Here is a 19,302-nt window from a genome sequence, read left to right on the forward strand (position 1 = left end):
AATACATTGTAGTGAATATCAGATGATTTATCTGTTTTCATACCTCTGAGGGGAACACATATTTTACAACCTAGATCAAGCAAATTCATATCATGAACAGAGAGGTTAGGATGTGTCACAAGTCAGAGCAACAAAAGAACCTCATAATCTGGCCAACTCATTGTCTCAAAAATTGAGACGATGTCCAAGCTGAAAAAATGTATGTATATTTGGTATAACCTGTCAGGTAAGATGTACTCCTAAGAGGGATGTTAGACTCAGGGAGTCCTGAGGTGTGCGTTGGTTGTCAGATTATTCAACAAGTAGAGAGAGCATCCTTGAAGAATCAAGCTAAGCAAAGACTACTGGAATCAAGAAATGAGCAAAAAGACAAAGACCGGAGATTAATTTAAGTCCATAGGTCCATTCATGGTTGAAGCTTGCTACAACCACAAATTTCTCAGTTCCCAGCTGTCTGAAACAGTATATCCACATTTCTTTGTTATGATAGTTTAACTTGGGTCTTGGTCACAGAATTTGATATCTTAAAATAGAATATTTCAAGTGAAGGACCTGAAAAGTGAAGTTGTCTTAGTTGAGGTTAGAGGTAGCAATGATAATTTCTTCATTTTCACTTGGGGATGTCCATAGACCTTAAAGCAAAGAAATTGAATTCTTGCCTGATATATTCTGAATGCATCCACAGAACCACAACTGTCACACTACCAAAGATGATTGTTTTATCTTGCTGAATCTTATATTTTGCCATATTTCTACCTGTTAGCTGCATCACATGCTTTTGGAGGTAGGGGCGAGAGAAAGAAATATAAATAAGTATATTACAGTATTTTCTGTATACTAGGCATGGACCTGGCATGTTCTGCTTCCAAACTTTGACCGTTAATTTTTTTAAAAACTTAGAACAACTCTCATATAAATAGGCTTGTTATTTCTCCCTAAGAATATAGACATGAGTGTGTGTGTGTACATAGAAATACTTTCATTTTAATCTTGATAAATATAAAATGTGATATTTCTAAAAACAGTAATAGAAAGGAGAGAATGCTTCAGTATGAATATCAGATAAAGTTGTCAGATCAGATGAATCCCAACAGCAGCCTTAGCCAATAGATTTGAGATGGTGAATTCGCAAACAAGCTCAGTGGAGCCAGCACCGGTTATCTCACCCACTGATACCAATAATTATAGTTTCAATGACTAAATAAATCCTGTTGTAGAAATGAACAGACTCTTTTAGAACTGATGCCATTTGTAAATTCATCTGATTAAAATTTAGTAATTTTCTGATTATGACTTGGCATTCTTTATAGGCCTGCCTATTTGTGTAGCTGGGTTCATGTACTATGATAAAATATGGTTAGTATTCTGTTCTCATATACCAGCCTTTGGGTTTGTTGATATAACAATTCATAAGGTAGAAAGCCCATACTTGTTTTGATGAAATTAGGTGTCTGACTCTTCCATGTGAGGACCATAACTTGAATTGTGGTACGGTGATAAAATCACTAGAGCAAATGTATCTTGGATGAGAGCCATCCATTATTCCCTGCTTCTCATACAAAACTATTATGCACCACCCTCCTGCCTTCTTCCAGTTAATTTCTAAACACATTACGGGGAGACATGTCTTGGTAACTCTGTCCACATGAGGAACCCTTAAGAAGATTACTTTGCCTCAAGGTGATTCATGCAAACCATGTTCGTAAGATCTACTTAACGGTTACTTGGAAAAAAATTTCTCATAGATGCTGCACTAATTTCTCCCAATTTAGATTTGTAGCTGGATGTGGCATATAAGCTATACCTACTGCTCTATAAGCAATATTTGCAAGCCTTACTCCTAGAGTGATGAATAAAATCTTTGAAGAAAACAGCCATGGTTTTGGCCAAGTAAGCTACAACTTATTTGTACAGTTTTAATTTATTTACAATTAAAATTTGACAGGGTTTCTGAAAATGCTAGGCAGTGTTTCAGAAACTACAGCCAAATTCTGTAACAGTAGATTGTATTGCCAGAACCAATATATTTAATATATGATAGAACTATGCCCTAATCTACCTTTTGTTAACCTTTGCCATCTTTGAAATATTCTATAAAATCATTTTTCTATGAAGTAAAAATTCCTGTTCTTGAGCATAAGCAATGTTGTTCTGATAAATGTTTAATAACTATGAAGTTTGGAGGGATTTTCCAGTACCATTTGATGATTTCATTGTTCAAATACCCCTAGTCCAGCTGAATCCAAGCTACTAACATACCATCAGTGAATGTGGATTTAGGAAAAGATGTGCACAAAATGCTCTCATAAACCAGAGGCATTTGGCTTCAGCTTATAAGTTAATAAGATAAATTTAATATGAAATTGGACATATTTTTTAAGATTTATTTATTTTAGAGAGAGAGCATATGTGAGCATTCAAGAGTTGGGGGAGAGGTAGAGGGAATCTTCAAGCAGACTCCCCACTAAGCGTGTATAGCTGAATACAGCTATATAATACCTGGGCAGCATCCATGGAACAGCTATTTGAGGGCTCTGAAAACTACAAAGTATCAGGTACATTGAGGAGTAAAGCCAAAATTCAAAATATCACCCAAAGAGTGTTATGTTTGTCCTTTTTTTCCCTACTGGTATACCCTGACTTTCCCTTAGTGCAGCCTGAAACCTAGAAGCAGACAATGACCCTGACCAGGGATGGTCAAGAATAAGCCCTCTAATTTTGGCTTGAGCAAAAGTCTCCTAACATTTACAACAAGAAGGAGGAATCATCAATGGTTTACCTTTTCTCAGTTTTCCTATATGTCAGTACCCAAACAAGGGTATGGTGCAGCAGTAGGAGCAGGAGTAAAGTGAGCAACTGGATTATCTGAAAATCTACGGTAGAAAATTAATTCCAATCAGAGGACCATAGTTCCAATAGAATAAAACAGATCTCTATAGTTAGCAGGTTTTCTTCCCCTCTGTTGTCTTGTCTCTTGAACACAAGCTCAGATGTAAGGAGTTCATAGCATCTCTAGGAAAATAAAGGTGCAGACTTCTGCACGTTAAAAAAAGACTTCTGCACCTAAAAAAAGAAGAAGTTCCAGGGTATTACAAAGTAGGGAGGGGATAAGGAAGGAGACAGACTTAGGAAGCAAACACCTAGAGCTGTTTAAGAACTCCTGAGCTAACAATCTCTAAGATGTGCTTATGTGAATATGATCTAAACAAAATGCATAGACATTGGAAACTGATTCATGAGCTAGACTATTAGGCAGTGGTCATGGCACAGATGAGACAGCTCTGAATAGTCCTGCAAAGATTCGAAAGCAACAATTCAACTGAATTTAAAGTCTTAATTAACTGACTAGGTTGATTTTCTGTCAAAATAACAAAAATACCAACATACTCTGTAGGATTAAACAAGATATCATCTCATACTGTTCAAAATGAAAATCTGACAATCCAAAATTGGTTGGCATAAAAAGTACTCAGAAAACTAACAACTCATGGAAAAAGATCACCAACAGAATCAAATTTGAGACAACAGATGTTACATTTGAGAAAAACTTTAAAGCAATACTTTGTAAAAATATTCCAATAAATAAGGACAAACACCTGCGAAATGAATGGAAAGACAAAAATTCTCAGCAAGATAATAAATGATATAAAGAATGGGAAAATTATTTAAAAATCAAATGGAAATTTTAGAACAAAAAAATAATAAAAAACAAAATTCTTTTATTGTTTTGAATTCAGTACAGAATAGAGATGACAAAGGTAGGAGGGAACTTAATGATAAATCTATCAATCTGATTAAAAAGAAAAGACTTGAAAAATATGAATAGTGTATCCAGTTCCTTTGAGGGACCACCCCTCATAGAAGTTGAGAAAATTTTAAATAGAAAAATAAAAGTTAAAGGAAAGTCAAAAAACTGAAAAAGGGGACCACCCCTTTGAGGGACCACCCCTCATAGAAGTTGAGAAAAATTTAAGTAGAAAAATAAAAGTTAAAGAAAAGTCAAAAAGCTGAAAAAGAGGCTGCAAAATCCCCAAATTTGGTCAAATATACAAATATGTAGATTAAAAAAATTCAATGAACCCCAAATGGTATACACATGTTGACTGGCAACCTGAGAAGTTTCCCAGGTGAAATCCAAAACCAGCTCCCATCCACCCAGGGCAAAGGACAGACAAAAAAAAGAGAAGGACCACACCAGATTAGTAGGCGATAGGTTTAACACGGAAGGAAAATTACATACAAGGCTTGTCTTGGGAAGCCAAAAGACAAGGATATCCACCTATCAAGATCTTAGGAATTCATATGGAGACTTTAACAAGGTTCAGGTCATGTACACGGTCTAGATGGTCTCAATGGCATGTAACTCTCTCACATGTGCATACTTGAAAACAGGTCCTATCATGAGAACAGTGAGCAGAGCATACATACCAGAGACTGAGATGGGAATGAGGATCCTCTTGACTGCCCAGGTCCAACTCCCAGCCCAAGTGGCAGTCTTGTCTTCTCATGACCTCCTTCAATAATATGCGAAGAAATGGAAACAGACATATCATAAACTGCTAAAATTAGAGACAAAAAAAATACTGAAAGCAGCTAGAGGAAAATTTAAAAGCTAATAACAATGCAAATGACAGTATATTTCTCTTCAAAGACTACAGAGGCCAGAAGGAAGTAGCTCAGTATGTTTAAAGAGCTGAAATAAACTTGTCAACCCAGAAATCTATATCCATTGAAAACATTTTTTAAGAATGAAGGTGAATACATTCCCAGATTAAAGAAAACTAAGAGAATCCTTTGTAAGAAAACCTGTTTTGTTTTTTTTAATTGCTATACAGAGTTCTTCAGGCAGAAGTAAAGTTGTATCTAGTGACAGACCATAGATCAAAGAAAATTATCAAGAATAAAAGGGATATTACATAATAAAAAAGAAGTCAATGCATGAAAAAGACATATTAATCTAAAATATACATGTACCTAACAAAAGTACTTTAAAATACATGAAGCAAACATGGACTTAGTAGAAACAGGAGACAAATGCATTGATTTGCTGAGACCTCCAATTCTCTTCTTGCAGTAACTGACAGAACTACTAGAGAAATAATCTAGAAGAACTGACAACACTGAAACCCAGCTGGATATAACTGACAGTTAGAGGGTACCTCACCCAAAAGTGGAAAATAATTCCTTTGTGGTGCGCATGGAAATAAGCCATATCTTAAGGCAGAAAATGGACTAAAAATAAACATAAAATGACCGTGAGAAATGACAGATAAGTACACTTTTATTTCCTGCTATTAATTTCTTTCCTCTCTCTTCCTGTCTCCTATTAGACAGTTATATTCATTTTATTTTTTAAGAGTTATGGTATTTAAGATGTTTCTTTCTATAATACTTAGCTGTTTGGGCTTAAGTTCTGTGGAAATTGTTCTAATTGCTCATTATTAGTTGTCTGTTTTGTTACAGCTTTTGACTGGTAATTATCTTACTTGGATTTATTTTGTTGTTGGCTGAAATCCACTCAAGAACTTTCTTCGAGACTTTCTTGTGTATACTTTTTTTTTTAATAGTTTGATCTTTGTTTCATCTCTGTTGTTTCAATAAATTTGCAATGATTATAATATTTAGGTTAAAATTGTTCTGAAAAATTTGTAAACATTGCTCCACTATCACATGACACTTGCTATATATTTGGAAGATACTGCCCTGTCTGCTTGTTTATGTAGCTTAAAATAATACAATTTATGAGCTTACAGTTCTGGTAGAGAGAGGACCAATGTTAGCTTCACTGGGTTAAAATCAGGATGTCAGGAGGGCTATGTTTTGTTTTTGTTTTTGTTTTTGTTTTGTGGAGACTCCGGGCGTAATCCATTTCCTGGAATTTCCCAGCTTCTACAGTCTTACCCCCATTCCTTGTAACCCTTTTCTCTTCCAATCCAGTAATGCCAGCTGGGTCCCTCTCATGCTGCCATCTTGGATTCTTTCAGGTCTGTCTCTGTCCTCCATTTATAAGCAATTTTTCAACTGTATTGAGCCAACCTGGATAATCCCAAATGATCTCTTCATCTCAAAAGAAACTGATAAGCAACCTCATTTCCATCTGCAATCTTAATTCTCCTTTGTCAGGTAAACTAACATACTGTATTAAGACATGGGTAGGGTGCCTGGTGGCTCAGTTGATTAAGCAACTGCCTTTCACTCAGGTCATGACCCTGGAGTCCTGGGATCGAGTTCCACCTGGGGCTCCCTGTTCGGTGGGGAGTCTTCTTCTTCTGACCTCTCCCCTCCTATGCTCTCTCTCTCTCAAATAAATAAAATCTTAAAAAAAAAAAATGGGCATCTTTGGAATCCTATTATTTTGCTACCACAGAGCTTTTCAGTTTATCTTTACTGTTCATTTAAACACACACACACACACACACACATGTGTATGCATGTATGTACATATACATGTGTATATGTATTATATATGTATGTATAGTAGAAAATGTTCCATTAGTTTCAGGTGTACAATATAGTGTTTTAACAAGTTTATACATGATGCTATGCTGATCACCAGGGTAGCTACCATTTGTCACCATACAATGTATTCTTGACTATATTCCCATGCCATACATTTTATTCCCATGATATTTTATTCCCTAAGTGGAAGCCTGTATCTCCTACTCCTTTTTACCCATCTTGCCCATCTCTCCACACTTACTACCTTCCCTGGCAACCATCAATTTGTTCTCTATACATATGGGCCTTTTTATGCTTTTTGTTCATTCATTTGTGTTTTAGAGGCCATGTGTAGTGCAGTCCTATAGCACTTGTCTTTCTGTCTTATTTCACTTTGCATAATACCCTCTAGGTCTATCCATGTTGTCACAAAGAACAAGATTCATTCATTTTCATTTTCATTATCTTGGCTCAGTTATATTGCTCATATATGTGTGTATACACACACACACACACACACACACACATATACATACCCCACATCTTTATTCATCTGTCAGTGGACACCTGGATTGCTTCCATAGCGTGGCTATTGTTGCAGTATAGGGGTGCATACATATCTTCAAATTAGTGGTTTTGTTTTCTTTGGGTAAATACCAAGTAGTGGAATTACTAGATCACATGGTATTTCTATTTTTAATTTTCTGAGAAAACTCTGTTTGGCTTTCCAGAGTGGCTGCACCAGTGTACATTCCCCCAACAGGGTACAGAGGTTCCTTTTACTACATATCCTTGCTAACACTTGTTATTTTGTGTCCTTTTGATACTAGCTATTTGGACAGGTGTAAGGTAAGTCTCCTTTTGGTTTTGATTTGCATTTCCCTGATAGATGAATGATGTTGAGCATCTTTTTAAGTTCTTTATATATTAAGTATTATAAGTTCTTTATATATTTTAAATATTAACCCCTTACTGGATCTTTTTAAGTTCTTTATATATTAATTTATATTTATATTTATTATATTTAAATATAATAAAATATAATATAAATATATTTATATTTATTATTTATTATATTTATATCTTTTTAAGTTCTTTATATATACTGCATCTTTTTAAGTTCTTCATATATTAAGTATTATAAGTTCTTTATATATTTTAAATATTAACCCCTTACTGGATATATCATATACAAATACCTTTTCCCATTCAGTAGGTTGCCTTTTCATTTGATTGATGGTTTATCAACCAGTGGTTTTCCACTGTGCAAAAGCTTTTTATTATGGGGTAGTCCCAGTAGTTTATTTTTGCTTTTGTTTCCCTTGCCTGAGGAGACATATCCTGAAAAATGGTGCTACAGCCAATATCAGAGAAATTATTGACTGTGCTCTCTTCTAGGAGTTTTATGGTTTCAGGTATCACATTTAGATCTTTAATCCATTTTGAGGTTATTATTGTGCATGGTATTAAAAAAAGTGGCCCAGTTTCATTCATTGGCACACAGCTGTCTAGTTTCCCAGCACCATTTATTGGAGAGAATGGCTTTTCCCCACTGTATAGTCTTCCTTCTTTTGTCACATATTAATTGACTTTATAATTGAGGTCCCCTCTTCTGAATCATTTATTTGTATGTCTGTTTATGCACCAGTACCATACTGTTTTGTTTACTATAGCTCTCTACTATATCATGAAAATTGGAATTGTGATATTCTCAGCTTCGTTCTTTCTCAAGAGTGCTTTGGCTCTGCAGTGTCTTTTGTGGTTTCCTACAGATTTTAGTATTATCTGTTGTAGTTTGGTGAAAATGTGATTGGCATTTTGATAGGGATTGTATTCAATCTATCAATTGCTTTGGGTAGTAAGGACATTTTAACAATATTAATTCTTCCAGTCCATGAACATGGATCCATGACTCATGTCCATGTGTTCAGCTCTTGCCGTTGTAGTAGTATATAACTACCCACATGAAACTATGGTATGATGATAAGCTTTGTTCACGTATCTGAGTTTGGCGGTGACAACTCTGCTTCTGGCTGTTGAGTGCAAGTCGGCTGTGGAGGAGTTGCTCTTTGTATCTCATTTTGGGATTCGGGCTAATGGAGCTCTGGATATTGGGTCATAGATTTCTAAGGCAAGAATCACAGGCTGATAAAGGACATGCAGAATCTCTCAAAATTCTCGTTAGGCCCAGTTTCTAAACAGGCCCACTATATGTCTACTCATATTCTCAGAGCCATTACTTGGCCAAACATCAGCGGGTCAGGAAGTGGTTCTTCAATAATAGGTAGCAAGGAAGGAATGATTTACTGAATAATCTGATCTATCTCAATAATGATTTTTCTACATCAATTTTTCTTGCTCTGCAGTGTACTTTTTTTTAAACATTTTTAGTTATATAACTGTCCTCTTGTCTTTCAACCCTCCCTACTTTCAGGATATAAAGCTGAGTAGTCTGTCCATGCCAGTATCTTGATTGTTATCTGAGTTTCTTCAGTCACTTTAAGGTCAGAACATATTTTAAAAATGTACACTTATGGTTTTTATCAATTTGTTGATGTTGCCTAAATTTATCCTTTTTACCTTACTCATCTCTTTATTCATTTAATAATATGTTTCAAGTTCTCACTATGTGCCAAGCATCCTTATGGGTAAAATAGGAACAGATAAAATTAGGTCATGTACATTTATTTTAAAATTAGTCAAATAAACAAAAGCATTTCATTGATGATTGATTGAAGACTTTAAAGGCAAAAGCTTCAAATAATCATTTGTTCATGTTTATCTCTTCCTTTCTTTCCCTCTCTCCTATGTGTGTATGTGTGTGTGTGTATATGCATACATACAAACACACACACATACACTCATCCAAGTATTCTTTTTTTTCTAAAAATATTTTATTTATTTACCTAACAGAGATCACAAGTAGGCAGAGAGAGAGAGAGGAGGAAGTAGGCTCCTTGATGAGCAGAGAGCCCGATGTGGGGCTTGATCCCAGGACCCTGAGATCATAACCTGAGCCAAAGGCAGAGGCTTAATCCACTGAGCCACCCAGGTGCCCCTTCTCTGTGCTCCATCAGTGTGGTAATGAAGAATTGATTCTTTATGGATTGTAGTAACAGAAATGCTGGTACCCAGATACAGTGTCGTTGGTGCTAAATAGTGTGTTTAGGCATAGTTCCTACTTTCTGGCCCTCCCTGACAATCTGTGAACAACCTAACATATTTTAGTAAACTACCCAGAATGGATTTTGTTATATTTGTATTCTCAATTGGTAATGCTCCAAAAATACTCTCCCAATTTACTTCAAAAATAAACCAATAAAAGAATTATATATGTATATAACTATTCCATTTTATTCCCATTTCATACCCTTTTTATAATTCCAAAATGATAACATTAGAGAGATAATAAAAATTGATTTAAGTATAGCAAAAAGTCAATTTTTAATTTAATTCCAGAGGCATAATATTAAAAATTACTTTTTCATTTTTACCAGCACCTGAAATTCATGCCAATACTACTTCAAGAAATATTTCACCCTACAGGCTCTTACTTTTTATCTTTTTAAATTATGACCTTATATCAAATAAAAATTACATTTATTACAAATCTGTTTATACATTTTTGTTTGCATGTACTTCTATTTTCTTCAGATGTTAAGGAAACATTTTGTTACAATTTTGTACAAATTATTTGCTTTCTACATATTCTTTTCTTTGAATAAAAACAAGATTTCTGGCCACAAAACTTATTAATACACAAAGAGCCCTCCAGCACTATGCCAGGAAGACATTATCGTGGCTGTGTGAAAAGAATATTCTCAGGAATCTTCCTGTGTAAACTACTCTTATAAATTAGAGTCTACTTTGGAAGTTACCAAATGTGATAAAGTGATCTCAAATTTTAGGTCTGCTGTTAGCGGAAAAAACTAGAAAGAATAAAATAACATTTTATGTTTTTGCAATTAATAATTAATATAATGTCAAAACTCTGGAAAAAAAATACCAAAGTTTAACTGTCTACATTTCTTTTCTTTCTTTCTGTACCTTCCCTCATTCTATTTTTTTTTATTTTTTCAGTATTTACTACATATGCATAATAAGGAATTATAGGTATCATTTAACCAATAGTGTCATGAAAAATACTGAAAAACAACCCCGTGTCACTGTCTTTCCCTACAAAAAATAAAATACTAATATCTATTTCTTTACTTTGTGGAATTTGAAGTTTCCTTATCCTGTAAACTGTTCCCATGCGGCAAGCTATGAGAACTTGAAAAGGAAACAGATCTCTCTAGATTTCAGAAGATAAAGACACTATTGTTTTTTGAGGTTACCCAGAGCATAGAATCTAGGCTTTTGGGGACTAGAGAATCACTGCAGTGGTTTGTGAGATACTCCCAATCCAACACCAGCAGAGTTCAGGGGTTTGAAAGCATTCAAGAGGCTCGGAAAACCAAATAGCAAACAAAGCCTCTACACATTGTCAGAATGTATAGAAGTCCTATCTCAGGAAACTAAAAGATATATGACATTTTCATGTATTAAATTTTGGGGAGCATTTGTCAGGAACACTTTCTATAATTGTGTAAGGCCAAGGTATTTGATATACTTATCTGCTGGAGGGAAATAATTGTCCTAAATGTCTACTAATAAACTAGTGTATTCTAATCATCTAATAGGCATTTAATCTGCTCTAGCCAATGTGTGGAGCTGTCGTGATTCAGGGTGATGAAACAGACATACTCCAGGCCTTAATGATGCTTATATTCCCGTACAATAACAAAGAGAAAAATAAATCAGTTTTAGATAGGGTATTTCATTTGATAACGTGGTAACCTGGTAATTGAGTGGGAAGTGACCTTAGATGGTTGGCCAGAGAAATTCTAATGATTTAAGCTGAGTTTGGAATTACTAGATGAGATCAGTTATAAAAATATCTAGAAAGAATGTTCCCAGAAAAAAATAAAGCCCCTGTGGAAGAGACATGTTTGTTGATTTCAGGTGTAAAGTCAATATGGTCGACTTATTAAGATGTAGTATGGTATAAAATAATAGTACATTTGTATGTAAATTTTATATATTTGAAATTCATATATATATATTCGCACACACATATGTATATCAATAGTAAGTTTTTTGTGTTTTTTTTTTTTTAAATCACAGTATTTTTTTCCCTTGAGAAGCTGAGTACAGGCTCAGTCATTCTTAACCAACTGAGCCACCCAGGTGCCCTCAGTCATTCTTGCAACAGCTGAGTGGGCATGGAAAGGATATCTAGCCCAAAGCCATCCAACCATAGGTGAGGCAGAGCTTAATAATAGCGCTGGTATATGAGTTCTTCAAACCAATCGGGTCTGTCTTGAAGAGTTTTGCATAAAACATGTAGAAATAGAATACAGGCACTGGCAAGATCCAAAGCTGAACAATACAGAGGATGAAGGAGAAGCACTAGAATAGCAAATAATGTACAGCTGTTGCTATGAAAGCAATAAAGGAACCATGGCCACATGACTGTACTGTATCCTGAATGATTGTATAGTTCCTGAAGAGAATTGCAGTCTCTATGAGCTCTGACTGAGCACCTGCTAAGACTGCACTATTTAATGAATTCCTCATGTGTTCTTGTAATACTGTACCATTTGTTTAGTGTATCTGCATATATTCTTTATGTTCTGACAGAGCTTTAATAACACATGTGATATTTCATGCTCATTAAAAACCATTTGATGAGATAATGTTAAAAGGTTAAGTAGTAAATCTATAGGTTAAACAGTAAAATTTGAAGGTTATATGTTTAGTAAGTAGAAGATATGGGATTAGAATTGAACCATATCTGACACTAACATTAATATTCTAGAATGAGCAGACACTTGGCCAAGTCTTGATGTAACAATGATTCACACATGCGTCTAGTATTCTCAACTTTAATGGAGGTTAGAAATGGATACAAGTTAAGGAGAAGACAAACCACAGGCTGGGAGAAAATATTTGCAAAAGATATACTGAAAAAGGACAATTATCCCAAATCACAAAGAATGCTATAAGATGAAGAGTGAAAAAATGAATAAACCAATTAATAAGTAAATAAAAGACCTGAACAGATATGTCACTAAAGAAGATCTATAGATGAGAAATAAGCTCATGGAAAGATACTCATCTAGCCAACATATAATACATCATTAGTTTTTGATGTAGTGTTCAACAATTCACTAGTTGTGTATAATACCCAGTACTCATCACCATACGTGCCCTTGAACATAATAAAAACAAGTAATATTTAAAAAAAGAAAAGATACTCTTTATCATATGCAATTAAAGAATTATAAATTAAAATAATCATGAGATAGTGCTACTAATCATGAGGGAGTCACAAATCAAAACCACAATGAGATCACCTCACACCTGTTAGGATGGTTACTATCAAAAAGACAAGAGATAACAAGAGTTGGTAAAGATGTAAAGAAAAGGGAACACTTGTGCTCTGTTGGTGGGAATGTGAAATAGTGTAGCTACTATGGAAAATAGTATGGGGTTCCCTCAAAAGATTAAAAACAGAACTACCATATGAACCAGTAATCTCAGTTTTGGATATATACCCAAAAGAATTGAAATCGGGGTTATCAAAGAGACTTATACACTCTCCGGTTCACTGCAGCATTATCCATAGTATCCAGCAAATGGCAACAATCTAGAGGTTCCTCAACAAATGTTTGGCTACAGAATCTTTGATATATACATACAATGAGAATATTGTTCAGTCTTAAAAATGAAGAAAATCCTGCCATATGCAACAACATGTATTAACCTGGAGGACATTATGGTCCATGAAATTAGCCAGTCACAGAAGGGTAAATACTGCAAAATTCCACTTATATGCCTTACCTAAAGGAGCCAGAGTCATAGATAGTAGAATGGTGATTTTCAGGGTCTAGGGGAAGGGAGTTGGCCAGTCCTGTTGAGGTCTAACCTCAACAGGTACAGGTGTCCCCAAAGGAGGGGTGGCGTCGGCGAGATGAATGGGAGAGCCACACAGCGAGTTCTGGTCGGTAGTCAGGCATCCCCATCTTTATTCTGATTTTTGAGCTGCTTATATAGGCAGTTTAATTGGGGTAGGTGGTTACATGCTCTCATCGGATAATTTCTCTTTGTTCACCACATGTTATTTTAGTTAAGCCATAAAGGGTACAGACTGTAGCCAGGGATGGGGGACAGGGTATTGCTTCTTGAGTAATCATGTCCCTCAGAAAGCCATGGGAGGTAGCACAAATATGTGCCTTTTGGTAACTTATTTTGGGGTCTGCAGTAAAACAAGGTGTAGGTTAATGGAAAACGAGGAGCTTTAGGGATAAACTAGATAGTAAAGAACTGCAAGAAAATGGGAGATAAGTTAATGAAAAATGAGAAGCTTTCTGAAGAAACTAAGTATATAGGGAAGAAGTAAGAACGAGAGGCATTACCTTTGTAGAAGGCATGGTGTATTTTAATGGCTCGGTTTGTGAAAGCCTTGGACAAACATCAACTTAGGTCTTCGGTCTTGAAGAGTTTTGCATAAAACATGCAGAAATAGAATACAGGCAGTGGCAAGATCCAAAGCTGAACAATATAGAGGATGAAGGAGAAGCACTAGAATAGCAAATAACGTACAGTGTTGCTACTGTAGGACACTGTCTGTTGCAGTACACATTTAAAGTTCTCCATTGTCCTGGGTACAAGATAATTTATCTCCTTGGAGTTGCTCCAGCCCATAAGCCTGAGAGATGTTTGCGGCAGACCAGCAAGGGGCTCTTTATTTGGGAGAGATACGGGGATCAGGGGAAAAGGCAAGAGACTAACAGACTCTGCTTATCTGTGGGGCTATCCTGCCCTCGGCAATCAACTGCAGGGCGATCACTCCCTCGACAGGGTTAGGCCTACATTAGTTCAAACCTTAACCTAGTGGGGCAGTGCCCTCGGATCAAGCCTCATGGCTCCCAACAGGAGTTGGGAATTTGCTGTTTTTTGGGTCTAAAGTTTTACTTACATAAGAGGAGTAAGTTCTAGAGACAACCTATACAACATTGTGTCTATTGTTAAACAGTACTATATTGTACACTCAATAACTTATTGAAAAGACGGATCTCATGGTGTTATTACTACAATAAAAATAGATAATTGTTAAAAAAAGAACAAAGTAGTTAAGATGTAAGAAAAAATATAGTAACTATTGTTACTGTTGCTTTTGCTCTCCATCTAGGAATTTTGTTTTATTTTATTTGTTTTAATTAAAACTACTCAATCAATAAAATCTCTCAAGTATCAACGCCAAATAGGTACCTCAGAAATTAGATTTAGGCATCCCTAAAGAACAAATTATTTAATGCCGATTTAAAAACCATCGTACAGAATATGTCATTTGGTCTCAGTAATTTTATTAGGGAAACTCTAGTTTCATGTAAGTTTTACCATGTCCGAAGTGACCAGAAATAATCTGTTTTATGAAGATATTGGATATTATAATTCAATTTACTGGATGTCTAATTTACGTTTTCCATTGTTAATATAATCTTAGGTCAATCTTAAACATCTTTGAAAGTAAAGTAGCCTAAGGCCAGTAAACTTGTTATCAAGAATAGGAAGTTTTTACTAATTATGTTTTCTGTAGGATAGTAAAGTAAATATTTTACAAAACAGATCACACTTACATTTTTATACTCTGGTAAAACCAGGGAAAAATCACATTATCAAATTTAAGTGATTCATTTTATTTGAAACATCATATAAAAATTTTCCCTTTTTGTATTTGTAAAATCATATTAATACTTTATTTAAAAACATGAACTGAATATGATAATGAAAAAGCTTCATTACTTTTAATTTTATAACCAACTAAACAAGGATAAACCCAGCAATTTTAAAATTGCTGTCTAAACAGCAAAATGTTCTTTAGAAAGCCAAACATTGCTCTAGAAATCTGTAAGTATTCAGAGTCTCTGTAAACCAATTAACATTAGAGCTTCTGAATATTCTGTAAAATTTTATAATCCAGTGTATTAATGTACTCCCTTTTTGTATTATAGCTTATGTGTTGGGTAGATATTCCTAGAATATACACATAATGACATATTTTATAAGCAACTGAAAAGGCTAACCATAATTCAAATTAAAATGGATTCCAACGAGGGAGGAGGATCTGTTTAAAGCTTGGCAGTACCACTCTTCACATAAAATAGACACAGAAGCGTTGTCCTTTACAGATGAAAAACACAAATCCTGTAAAAGGCTGCAATAGCCTTTCTTCTCCCCCCCAAATGACAAGTCAAAAACAAGTCAAAACTGAAATTTTAGGGGTTCTCTGGTTGGCTTTGTCAGTTAAGTGTCTGCCTTCAGCTCAGGTTATGATCTCAGGGTTCTGGGACCGAGCCCCAGATGAAGTCACACATCAGGCTCCCTGCTCAGCATAGAGTCTGCTTCTCCCTTTCCTTCAGCAATACTCAACTCGTCCATATACATGCTTTCCCTCTCTTTCTCTCTATTTCAGATAAATGAATAAAATCTTTTTTTAAAAAATGAAATTTTATGGAAAAATTAAAAGTCTTTTAGAGAATTAAAACAAACTCACAGGAGATGGTAATTTTCTATTACTCACTCACGGTGTGGGACCACCAGAAAACTAATCTGAGCAAAAAAGCTCCCATGAAAGCTAAGGTTTAACTTTATGTCGACAAGTGTCACAGTACTTGTGAGTGAGACTCCTAAAGAAATCTCAGTGGTACCCTCATACTGTTGAAGTATAAGATAGGAATTTACACTGAAGGTGAGAACAAAATGAAATAATGAGCATATTCATTTGCAAGAGAAGGAAACCAATGACAGAAGTGATTGAATTAGGAATTTTTAAGAGCAAGAAAGAGAAGGAGAGAGGGGGGAGATTCATTTTAGTTAAGCTAATTAAAGGTTCAGAGCAAAACTTCCTGATAAGCCTGGACTTGGTTTATTAAAATAAGTCCCAGTGCTGGTCGTTTAGGAAATAGTCTTTATTTAAGTCCAGTAAGGGTCTAGCGTATCGTGGTGTAATGGAGTCTCTCTGAGTTTATGGTCCTTTATCTCCTTCATTTGTTAGAGTCATTTGTTAGCATGTAAGAAAACACTACATTTAGTTTTGGTATTGCCGAGGCAAGGGCCACATTAAGTAGAAAATGTTCTTTCTAAAACAGATCAGAAAAACTGCAAATAGTGAACTACGTTGCTGCAATAAAAGATTTTTGTTTGACTTATAAGTTTTTATTTTTTCAGTTAGTTGTGATCAGGGAAATAGGAAAGTTATGAGACTTTCAATTTTTAGCAATATAGAAAGTAAACAGAAAACCATGCAGTCAGGTTTAAAGTTTACAGTATTACATATAATCACTTTGTCCAAAAGCTTCATTTGGCCTGTAAAACTTGTGCCACAAGAAATGTGTCATTTTGCTTAACATTAGACCCCATGCTAATTGGAGAAATGTGACTGGTGCCCACGTTGGGGGAAATAAAAAACATAAAATGGGTGATTGCTTTTCTATTGTACTCACCAGCTAGCTTAGTGTATGTAATTTTCTAAGACATTCAAATGTTTAAAAGTAATAGAATGTTGAATTTGCAAAACAAGTTTAGTCTCAATATTGATTAATCTGACTAACTATGGTATGGGTATATTTATGAAAGAAAAGGAAAAAATACAACTTTCCATTAGGGGAAACCATCCTTGTGCACCTGCTTTTCTTTCTTATATTTCTTTAAGTAAAACTAGGATTCCAAGATATTTTAAATCCTTTGGCTAACAGCAGTCATTCTTTCTGTCATAATTAACATTTCTGATTGTTCTTCTTGGCTTGCAGTAAAATCATTGCAAAGACTATTTTATGCCCCTAGTGATAGATATCTACAGCAGCCCAACCACTGTTATAAATACAATCTGACCTTTTCTAGAACTGTTTGAGTAGATAAATAGGAAAATTTAACTGTATATTGACAACTATAAACATCCTTGGGCTTTCCACAGAGCTAATGAAAGATCAAGTTTGTGGGAGTGTTGATTTCTTCTAATTTCCAAACTGAGTTACTGCAAGCCTCCATTAAAAATTAAAAATAGAGTGTCAACATTATAAAAGGACACAATCTCTCTGCACGCAAACCTCCCTTAGTGGCTTGTGCAAATTAAAATGCTGAAAATGAAAACATGGATGCTTAGAAATAAGGACCCTTATTAAAAAGAGGACAGAGGGTAAAACATGTTGCTAACCTTTTCAAATTTAAATACGTATTTTGGTGACAACGTAATTATCTAATGTCCATTTTTTTTATTTAAATTCAATTAGTGAACATACGGTACATCATTAGTTTCATATATAGTGTTCAATGACTCCTCGGTTGTGTATAACACCCAGTGCTCCTCACATCACGTGCCCTCCTTAATGCTCATCACCCAATTACCCCACCCCGTGACCCCCTTCCTCTCCAGCAACTCTGTTTGTTTCCTATGGATTAAGAGTCTCTCATGGCTTTTCTCTATCTCTGATGACTTCCTATTCTGCTTTCCCTCCCTTCTCCTTTGGTCCTCTGCCCTGTTTTTTCTATTTCACATATGAGTGAAGCCATATGATAATTGTCTTTCTCTGATGGACTTATTTCACTCAGCATAATACCTTCCAGTTCATCCACGTCTGTGTTCTTAATTAAGCCTAAAGAATGAGGAAAACCCAAGAAATAATTCTATGTATTAATATATATAACATGTAAACTTACAATAAAACAACTTTCTATTTTTTTAAGATTTTTATTTATTGACAAAGAGACCACAGGTAGGGGGTGCAGGAGAGGGAGAAGGAGGCTCCTCAGTGAGCTAGGAGCCCAACGTGGGCTGGGCTGGGCTGGAGTTCAAGACCTTGGGATCACCCTGAGCCGGAGGCAGATGCTTACCCAACTGAGCCACCCACGCACCCCAAAACAATTTTCTTAACATAGAAAATCCTCAGAATAAATGACAAGATAGGAATTAATTCACCTTTTAGAACTTTGAAAATTTATGCATACTTATTTCCTCCAGTGACAATTTAAAAATTTAGGCTTTAAAATCTTGTCAAATAATACATCCTAGATTTGTTTGGGGATGATCACCCAATTTGGAAAGGGCTTTCCATTTAAAAACAAAAATAATTTTTAATATTTTCACTCAAAACATTTCCTTCAGAGTTTAACGATTATGAGGTAATAGAGTCTGTCACTTTGTGCTGGTTGAATGTAAATTAAAATCATTACCATGCAATATGGAATATAAGCCTTTTCATAGGGTAAGGGGTATCCAGTTTACTATTAAATATATATATATATAAAATTATAGAATTAATTTTTTTATCAAATGAATGAGGATGGTTGAATTTAAAGGGATTATAAAGTAATTATACTTAGATTACTATATATACTTAATCTCTTAAAAAATATAACCTAGTTTTTCATTAACTTACTTTCAAACTATAGAATAAAGATGGTATAAAATGGATGAGTCCAAATCAGTATATGTATTGCTGTTTTTTTTTGCTGTGTAATAATTAGCATATTAGTTTCAGGGATACAAAATAGTGATTTAACACTTGTATATATGTTAAGTGATTGCAGTAAGTCTAGTTAACATCCATCACAATCTTATTACAGATTTTTTTCTTGTGATAAGAACTTCCAAAATTTACTTTTATAGAGACTTTCAAATACACCATACAGTATCAGCTATAGACAATGTGTTATACATTATATCCATAACATTTATTTTATAATTGGAAGTTTGTACTTTTTGACCCTTTTCATCCGTACTGTCTGCCCCTCATTCCTATCCTCTGGCAGCCACCGGTA

At 34.9% G+C, this 19,302-nt stretch overlaps 1 long non-coding RNA gene across 6 annotated transcripts in view; it reads left to right on the forward strand.

The window, feature by feature from the left end:
* Positions 1–19,302, forward strand: part of LOC106003478 — a 255,894-nt gene that overhangs the window by 204,695 nt on the left and 31,897 nt on the right. For 2 of the 6 annotated variants that reach the window (XR_006605008.1, XR_006605011.1), the window contains exons 4-6: positions 5,075–6,123; positions 7,170–7,287; positions 8,873–8,942. This is a non-coding gene — a long non-coding RNA (uncharacterized LOC106003478). The remainder of the gene's footprint in view (positions 1–5,074; positions 6,124–7,169; positions 7,288–8,872; positions 8,943–19,302) is intronic. The other 4 variants (XR_006605012.1, XR_006605010.1, XR_006605009.1 and 1 more) reach the window with 4 other exon arrangements.

This window comes from Mustela putorius, unplaced genomic scaffold, assembly GCF_011764305.1.
Source record: "Mustela putorius furo isolate JIRA1106 unplaced genomic scaffold, ASM1176430v1.1 tig00537350_pilon_pilon_pilon, whole genome shotgun sequence".
Classification (NCBI taxonomy): Eukaryota; Metazoa; Chordata; class Mammalia; order Carnivora; family Mustelidae; genus Mustela; species Mustela putorius.